Raw genomic sequence first — 9,664 nt, 5'->3', positions numbered from 1 at the left:
CTGAGATTCAGGCTACTAGACTAGAAGGGCTTGAGGCTCATAAGGAGGAGGTGTTAGCAATTCTGGAAAGTGTGAAAATAGATAAGTCCCCTGGGCCGGATGGGATTTATCCTAGGATTCTCTGGGAAGCTAGGGAGGAGATTGCTGAGCCTTTGGCTTTGATCTTTAAGTCATCTTTGTCTACAGGAATAGTGCCAGAAGACTGGAGGATAGCAAATGTTGTCCCCTTGTTCAAGAAGGGGAGTAGAGACAACCCCGGTAACTCTAGACCAGTGAGCCTTACCTCTGTTGTGGGCAAAGTCTTGGAAAGGTTTATAAGAGATAGAATGTATAATCATCTGGAAAGGAATAATTTGATTAAAGATAGTCAACACGGTTTTGTGAAGGGTAGGTCGTGCCTCACAAACCTTATTGAGTTCTTTGAGAAGGTGACCAAACAGGTGGATGAGGATAAAGCAGTTGATGTGGTGTATATGGATTTCAGTAAAGCGTTTGATAAGGTTCCCCACAGTAGGCTACTGCAGAAAATACGGAGGCATGGGATTCAGGGTGATTTAGCAGTTTGGATCAGAAATTGGCTAGCTGGAAGAAGACAAAGGGTGGTGGTTGATGGGAAATGTTCAGACTGGAGTCCATTTACTAGTGGTGTACCACAAGGATCTGTTTTGGGGCCACTGCTGTTTGTCATTTTTATAAATGACCTGGAGAAGGGTGTAGAAGGATGGGTGAGTAAATTTGCAGATGACACTAAAGTTGGTGGAGTTGTGGGCAGCGCGGAAGGATGTTACAAGTTACAGAGGGACATAGATAAGCTGCAGAGCTGGGCTGAGAGGTGGCAAATGGAGTTTAATGCAGAAAAGTGTGAGGTGATTCATTTTGGAAGGAATAACAGGAAGACAGAGTACTGGGCTAATGGTAAGATTCTTGGCAGTGTGGATGAGCAGAGAGATCTCGGTGTCCATGTACATAGATCCCTGAAAGTTGCCACCCAGGTTGAGAGGGTTGTTAAGAAGGCGTACGGTGCGTTAGCTTTTATTGGTAGAGGGATTGAGTTTCGGAGCCATGAGGTCATGTTGCAGCTGTACAAAACTCTGGTGCGGCCGCATTTGGAGTATTGCGTGCAATTCTGGTCGCCACATTATAGGAAGGATGTGGAAGCATTGGAAAGGGTGCAGAGGAGATTTACCAGAATGTTGCCTGGTATGGAGGGAAGATCTTATGAGGGAAGGCTGAGGGACTTGAGGCTGTTTTTGTTAGAGAGAAGAAGGTTAAGAGGTGACTTAATTGAGGCATATAAGATGATCAGAGGATTGGATAGGGTGGACAGTGAGGGCCTTTTTCCTCGAATGGTGATGTCTAGCACGAGGGGACATAGCTTTAAATTGAGGGGAGATAGATATAGGACAGATGTCAGAGGTAGGTTCTTTACTCAGAGAGTAGTAAGGGCGTGGAATGCCCTGCCTGCAACAGTAGTGGACTCGCCAACGCTAAGGGTATTCAAATGGTCATTGGATAGACATATGGACGATAAGGGAATAGTGTATATGGGCTTTAGAGTGGTTTCACAGGTCGGCGCAACATCGAGGGCCGAAGGGCCTGTACTGCGCTGTAATGTTCTATGTTCTAGGTACAGAGCAACTCGCAAAGGTAAAATGGACAAGCCAAGAATCAGGCAGGCTCAGAGCCTGAAATGCATATTTGTCAGCAAAAGTCCAGACGGCATCGAAACTCCGGTCCCATTAGCATGTTAATCAGGCCGATTAGCATTTGATGGTCCATCTCCCCCAACACAAAGGACTGGTACTCCAGCAACCGGGACGGTCCCAGACATTTCGGCGCCACTCCCTGTCCAAGGGAAATGCAAACAACGGGGTCAGTGACCGCTTGTGACACGCCCAGTCATCCAGATCCCCGCCCACTTATTGGCTAAGGAATCGAACGGAGTGATCAGGAGGCCGGCAGGACGTCCAAAACGCCACTTCCAGATGTTGCGGAATGAGAGATTGGAGAATGTGGAGTTTGCACATTCTCCCCGTGTCTGCGTGGGTCTCACCCCCACAACCCAAAAAGACGTGCAGGGCAGCTAGACTGGCCACGCTAAATTGCCCCTTAATTGGAAAAAAATAATTGGGTACTCCCAAACATTTTGAAAAAAGAACAAGTGGGGGAACTCCAGCTGATATTGGAGGCCAACGTGGGCATCAGCCGTGGACAGGAATTCAACACCATGGCATCAGGTGATGTCAGAAGCTCCGAAGCTGACGCCAGCCTCGCAAAATGGACACCAGCGGAAACTTTGAGTTGGATTCTCCGCTCCTGTGTCTGAGTGCCGATGCCAACGGAGGATCCGTGGAGGTCCACGTCGGAAAAGTCGGCGGCCCACCCGTACCAATTCCGCTACCGGTGAGAGGCTAGCACCGTCGCCACGTGGAACACCCGCAGAACACCCGCAAAATGATGGTGGAATTGCCTGGTCCGTGATGGACACTCACAGGGCTGCCATGCTGCAGCCACGGGTAGACTATCCACCCCCCACAAACACACCGATCGCACCCGAAAATATATATATTTTTTCAAATTATTTTTTATCCAATTAAGGGGCAATTTAGCGCGGTCAATCCACCTCCCCTGCGCATCTTTGGGTTGTGGGGTTGAAACCCACGCTGACGTGGGGAGAGTGTGCAAACTCCACACGGACAGTGACCCAGGGCCGGGATTCGAACCCGGGCCCTCAGCGCCGTAGTCCCAGTGCTAGCCACTGCGCTACATGCCGCCCTTCCGCATCCGAAAAGATGGTCCGAGTCCATCTGCACCGCTCACCCGGACCCCACAGCCCACCTCCTGGCCACCCCCCACTACTCCCCCCCCGGCCCTGGCAGAAGCCCAGCGACACAAATGCCGGCGAAGTGTGGCGGTGCTGGACATTGTCCGTACGCCCTCTCTCTCGCTCCCAGTCACCATGCCAGGTTCACGACCGTTGAGAGCACACGTGGACCACGCCGTCAAGAACTCGGCCCTTCGGAGGCGGTGCATCGTGGGTGGGCCCGCTAATGAGATGCGAATGCGGATGCTGCTGTGCGCGGCGCGTGTTGTAACGACTCCGTTCTGGAGGGGGCAGAGCATCGCGATTCGGCGTCAAACTGGCGCCTGCCGCGATTCCGGCATCGGGAGCGATTCTCTGCACTGTTGCCGTTCCCGATTTCGGCGTCGGGCAATGGAGAATCTAGCCCCATAACTAAGAGCAGGAGTAGGCAATTCAACCCCCCGAGCCCACTCCGCCATTCAATACGATCCTGGGTAATCTCCTCCCGGCCTCAACTCCACCGTCCTGCCCGTTCTCCATAACCCTGCAACCCGTTACTGATTAAAAATCTGTCTGTCTCCTCCTTAACTATACTCAATGTCCCAGCATCCACCACACTCTGGGGTCGTGAATTCCACAGATTCGTGACCCTTTGCGAGAAGTAATTTCTCCTCATCTCTATTTTAAACCTGCTACCCCTTGTCTGAAAACTATGACCTTTCGTTCCAGATTGCCCCACAAGAGGAAGCAACAGCTTTGCATATACGTGCCGTGCCTCCGACAAGGGACAATGTGAGGCCGACTCTGCCTTCCCAGAACTGACTTGTCATCAGAAGAAGTACAGCATGTGATCTCATCTGCCCTCACCAACGTTGTGAGGCAGCACTCCCGTCAGCCCTCGCGGATGGAAGAGGGCCAATCTTGCCCTTTGTTCTGGACTCGGCCTGCCGCAGGAAACGGGATCTTATTATCTACAGACCCCATCAAACCTTTGACCAACTTAAGCTCACCAGTCAAGATCACCACTTAATGTTCAGGATGCAGAGGAATATAAGGATGGTCTATGCGACCTGCCCTGTTTATGTAACCCTTTTAAAGTCCGCGAAGGGAGCTGGATATGTGCAAAGATTCTACAGTGATGACTCAAAGAGTTCTCAAGGGATAGAATGAGTATCAGTTAAAAGCTTGGTCTGAACTTGTCGTTTTCAGTGACCTTTACTATTGCAAGCATTCTTCAATCTTCGTGTGACTGTGTTCATACTGTGACTGAAGGATGCGTCAGTTAATTAGTGGTCACCTAATTGGCAAAAATCAGCGAACTGGCAAGTTTTAGTCGCACTTCCATTTTACAAACCTTTTATGGGTAGAAACTGTCAGTCCACGATTTAGCAGCAATTAGGTTCGGCTGGGCTAAAGCAAAGCTCCGTTTTATTTTAATTTAATAACACTTGTTAATAATGCTCATCCTATTCCTTTTTTTGAAAGGACATTTAATTAAAACACAGGATATTAAATCTTCCATGGGATACTTAAAAGGTTTCACATTCATTTTTCCTCTTGAGCTCATCACAGTTTCCATTATAAATGTGGGCATTAGGAACAAAATTGGAAAAAACATGGGCGTCATTCTCCAACCCCCCGCCGGGTCGGAGAATGGCCGTTGGCCGCCGTGAATCCCGCCCCCGCCGAAGTCTCCGCTCCCGGAGATTGGGCGGGGGCGGGAATCCGGCCGCGCCGGTTGGCGGGACCCCCCGCTGGATTCTCCGGCCCGGCTGGGCCGAAGTCCCGCCCAGAAATTGCCTGTCCCGCCGGCGTAAATCAAACCTGGTATTTACCGGCGGGACCAGGCGGCGTGGGCGGGCTCCGGGGTCCTGGGGGTGGCGCGGGGCGATCTGCCCCCGGGGGGTGCCCCCACGGTGGCCTGGCCTGCGATCGGGGCCCACCGATCCGCGGGCGGGCCTGTGCCGTGGGGGCACTCTTTCCCTTCCACCTTCGCCACGGCCTCCACCATGGCGGAGGCGGAAGAGACACTCCCCACTGCGCATGCGCGGGAAACTGACAGCGGCCGCTGACGCTCCCGCGCATGCGCCGCATTTTCGCGCCAGCTGGCGGGGAAACAAATGCCATTTCCGCCAGCTGGCGGGGCGGAAATCCCTCCGGCGTCGGCCTAGCCCCTCAATGTTGGGGCTAGGCCGCCAAAGATGCGGAGCATTCCGCACCTTTGGGCCGGCGCGATGCCCGTCTGATTGGCGCCGGCTTTGGCGCCAGTCGGCGGACATCCCGCCGTTGGGGGAGAATTTCGCCCAAGGTTTTTAATACAGGATTGAATGAAGTGGCGCAGAAGGAAGGCCATCGAACCCATCGTGCCCACTGGCTGTTTGAAAGAGCTATCCGATTAGTCGCCAGGACATACCACCGCTCACTCCCAGAGCTATTCCCAGAGCTATTCCCAGAGCTATTCCTCCTTTTGAGGTGCTCATCCAATTCTTGTACAGAAGTTACGATTGAATCTGCTCCCACCTGCATTCCAGGTACCTTGGGTGGGATTCTCCACTCCCGCGCCGAAGTGCCCACGCATCGTGAGCGCCGTCGAGGTTCACGACGGCGCGAAACGGCCCCGATCCCGACCGATTCAGGCCCCGACAATGGGCTAGGATCGGGGCCGCGTCATCTACACGCGCCAGGCCTTGTCACCGCGTAAAGGCGCCGCCGCATAGATGATGCGGCCGGCGCCGCATAACTGACGTCACCCGCGCATGGGCGGGTTGGCTGGCGCCAACCCACGCATGTGTGGTTGCCACCCTCTCTAAGTCCGCCCCGCAAGAAGATGGCGGATGGATCTTGCGGGGCCGCGGAAGGAAGAAGGTCCTCCTTCAGAGAGGACGCCCCGACGATCGGTGGGCACCGATCGCGGGCCACCCCACATTTGAGGTACCCCCCAGTGCAGGATCCCCCCTCGCCCCCGCGCAGGCCGCCCCCCAGCGTTCGCGCGCTGTTCCCGACGGCAGCAACCAGGTGTGGACGGCGCCGGGGGGGAACCCGCCGTTTTGGCCTGGCCGCTCGGCCCATCCGGGCCTGAGAATAGCGGGGGTGCCGGAGAATCGCCATTTTGGGTGTCTCCGGCGTGCGGCCCGCAGAACTCGACCGGGCCGTTCCCGCTGCTTGGGAGAATCGGGAGGCCGTCGGACCGGCGTCCCGGGAAATTATGGCGGCCCAGGCGATTCTCCCAACTGGCGCGGGAGTGGAGAATCTCGCCCCCTATTTCTCATTCGTTCCCAAAAGTGGAGGCCGGGTCATTGAATACATTCAAAGATGCGCTGGCCAGATTTTTGATCGAAAAAGGAGCCAAGGATTTTGGGTCAATAGGAACATGAGTTACGGCCACAATCAGATCGGCCACAATTTTCTTTTTCCTTTATTCGGTCATGGGGTGTGGGCGTCGCTGGTTGGGCCAACAGTGATTGCCCATCCCTGAGGGCAATTAAGAGTCAACCACGTTGCTGTGGGTCTGGAGTCACATGTAGGCCAGACCGGGTAAGGACGGCAGATTTCCTTCCCGAAAGGACATTAGTGAACCAGTTGGGTTTTTATGACGCTTGGCTGGCCGGGTCCGAAAGGTCTGTGACAGGTGGTGAGGGAATCAGCAAGAGGGGAAAACATACTAGACCTCATCCTCACCAACCTGCCTGCCGCCTCTGTCATGCCAACATTGGTAGAAGTGACAGTCCTTGTGATGAAGTCCCGTCTTCACATTGACGATACCCTCCATCGTGCTGTGTGGCACTACCACCGGGCTAAATGGGATAACCTTCGAACAGATCTAACGACTTAAGACTGGGCACCCATGAGGTGCTGTGGACCATCAGAAGCAGCAGAATTATATATATTTTTTGAAATTTAGAGCGCCCAAATCATTTTTTTCCAATTAAGGGGCAATTTCGCATCTCCAATCCACCTACCCAGCACATCTTTGAGTTGTGGGGGTGAGGCCCACACAGACACGGGGAGAATGTGCAAACTCCACACGGACAGTGACCCAGGGCCGGGATCGAACCCGGGTCCTCGGCGCCGTGAGGCAGCAGTGCTAACCACTGCGCCACCGTGCCGCCCTGCAGAACTGCAGTCCAACGCAATCTGCAAGCTCATGGTCAGGCATGTGCCCCACTCTACCATTACCACCCAGCCAGGGGACCAACCCTGGTGCAATGAAGAGTGCGGGTTACAGGCAGGAGTTGCACCAAGCATTCCAAAAAATGAGGTGTCGACCTGGTGAAGCTACAAGTGGCATCAGCAGCGAGTAATAGGCAGAGCTAAGCAATTCCACAACCAACGGGTCAAATCTAAACTCTGCAGTCCTGCCACGTCCAGCCGTGAATGGTGGTGGACAATCAAACAACTCACTGGTGGAGGAGGCTCCACAAATATCCACATCCTCAATGATGGAAGAGCCCGGCACATATGTGAAAAATACAAGGCTGAACCATTTGCAATAATCTGTAGCCAGAAGTGCCGAGTGGATGATCCATCTCGGTCTCCTCCGCAGGTCCCCAGCATCGCAGATGTCAGTCTTCAGCATTTTCGATTCACTCCACGTGATAGCAAGTAACGGCTGAAGGCCCTGGATACTGCAAAGGCAATGGGCCCTGACAATATCCCGGCAATAACACTGAAGACCGGGCAGCACGGTGGCGCAACGGTTAGCACTGCTGCCTCATGGTGCCAAGGTCCCAGATTCAATCCCGGCTCTGGGTCACTGTCCGTGTGGAGTTTGCACATTCTCCCCGTGTTTGCGTGGGTTTCGCCCCCACAACCCAAAGATGTGCAGGATAGGTGGATTGGCCGCGCTAAATTGCCCCCTAATTGGAAAAAAAATTAATTGGGTACTCTAAATTTATTTTCAAAAAATAACACAAGGGAGGTTATGCTGCAACTGTATAAGGTGTTAGTGAGGCCACACCTGGAGTATTGTGTTCAGTTTTGGTCTCCTTACCTGAGAAAGGACGTACTGGCACTGGAGGGTGTGCAGAGGAGATTCACTAGGTTAATCCCAGAGCTGAAGTAGACTGGGACTGTACTCGTCGGAATTTAGAAGGATACGGGGGGATCTTATAGAAACATAAAATTATGAAGGAAATAGATAGGATAGATGTGGGCAGGTTGTTTCCACTGGCGGGTGAAAGCAGAACTAGGGGGCATAGCCTCAAAATAAGGGGAAGTAGATTGAGGACTGAGTTTAGGAGGAACTTCTTTACCCAAAGGGCTGTGAATCTATGGAATTCCTCGCCCAGTGAAGCAGTAGAGGCTAAATGTTCATTAAATATTTTCAAGATAAAGTTAGATAGTTTTTTGAAGAATAAAGGGATTAAGGGTTATGGTGTCCGGGCCGGAAAGTGGAGCTGAGTCCACAAAACACCAGCCATGGTCTCATTGAATGGTGGAGCAGGCCCGAGGGGCCAGATGGCCTACTCCTGCTCCTGGTTTTTATGTTCTTATGTTCTGACACTGAAGACTTGTTCTCCACAACTTGCCGCGCCCCTAGCCAAGCTGTTCCAGTGCAGCTACAACACTGGCATCTACCCGGCCATGTGGAAAATTGCCCAGGTGTGTCCTGTACACAAGAAACAGGACAAATCCAACCCAGCCAATTACCACCCTATCAGTCTACTCTCCATCGTCAATTGGGTGGCATGGTGCCACAGTGGCTAGCACCGCTGCCTCACGGCTTCAGGGACCCGGGTTCAATTCTGGCCTCAGGTGACTGTGTGGAGTTTGTACGTTCTCCCCGTGTGTGCGTGGGTTTCCTCCGGGTGTTCCGGTTTCTTCCCACAGTTCAAAGGTGTGCAGGTTAGGTGGATTGACCATGCTAAATTGCCCTTTAGTGTCCAAAATGGTGAGGCGGGGTTGCTGGGTTACGGTGATAGGGTGGAGGCGTGGGCTTAAGCTTAAATAGGCTGCTCTTTCCAAGGGGTGGTGCAGGCTCGATGGGCCAAATGGTTTACTTCTGCACTGTAGGGATTCTATTCTATGATCTATAAAGGGATGGAAGGAGCCATAAAGCGGCACTTACTCGGCAATCACTGACACTCAATTTGGGTTCTGCCAGGTTCACCCATCTCCTGACCTCATTACAGCCTTAGTTCAAACATGGGCAAAAGAGCTGAATGCCAGAGGTGAAGTGAGAGTGGCTGGACTTCACATCAAAGCTGCATTTGACCGAGTGCGGCATCTAGGAGCCCGAGCTAAACTGGAGTCAATGGGAATCAGGGGGGAAACTCTCCGCTGGTTGGAGTCATACCCGGCACAAAGGATATTGGTTGTGGTGGTTGGAAGTCAATCATCTCAGTCCCGGGACATCAATCCAGGAGTTCCTCAGGGTCGTGTCCTCGGCCCCAACCATCTTCAGCTGCTTCATCAATGACCTCCCTTCCATCATAAGGTCAGAAGTGGGACTGCTTCCTGATGACTGCACAATGTTCAGCACCATTTGTGACTCTCAGATAATGAAGCGGTTTGTGCGGCACGGTGGCACAGTGGTTAGCACTGCTGCCTACGGCGCTGAGGACCCGGGTTCGATTCCGGCCCCGGGTCACTGTCCGTGTGGAGATTGCACATTCTCCCCGTGCCTGCGTGCGTCTCACCCCCACAATCCAAGAAGATGTGCAGGATAGGTGGATTGGCCACCCTAAATTACCCCTTAATTGGAAAAAAAAAAGAATTGGGTACTCTAAATTTAAAAAAAAGATAATGAAGCAGTTATGTCCAAATGCAGCAAGACCTGGACAGTATCCAAATGGCAAGTGACTGTCATGATATTCAGGTGAACATCACAGCACATACATACACACATAATGATGGACAGAT

This window comes from Scyliorhinus torazame, chromosome 11 (assembly GCF_047496885.1).
Source record: "Scyliorhinus torazame isolate Kashiwa2021f chromosome 11, sScyTor2.1, whole genome shotgun sequence".
In the NCBI taxonomy this organism is placed as follows: Eukaryota; Metazoa; Chordata; class Chondrichthyes; order Carcharhiniformes; family Scyliorhinidae; genus Scyliorhinus; species Scyliorhinus torazame.
This window is presented reverse-complemented; position numbering follows the sequence as displayed.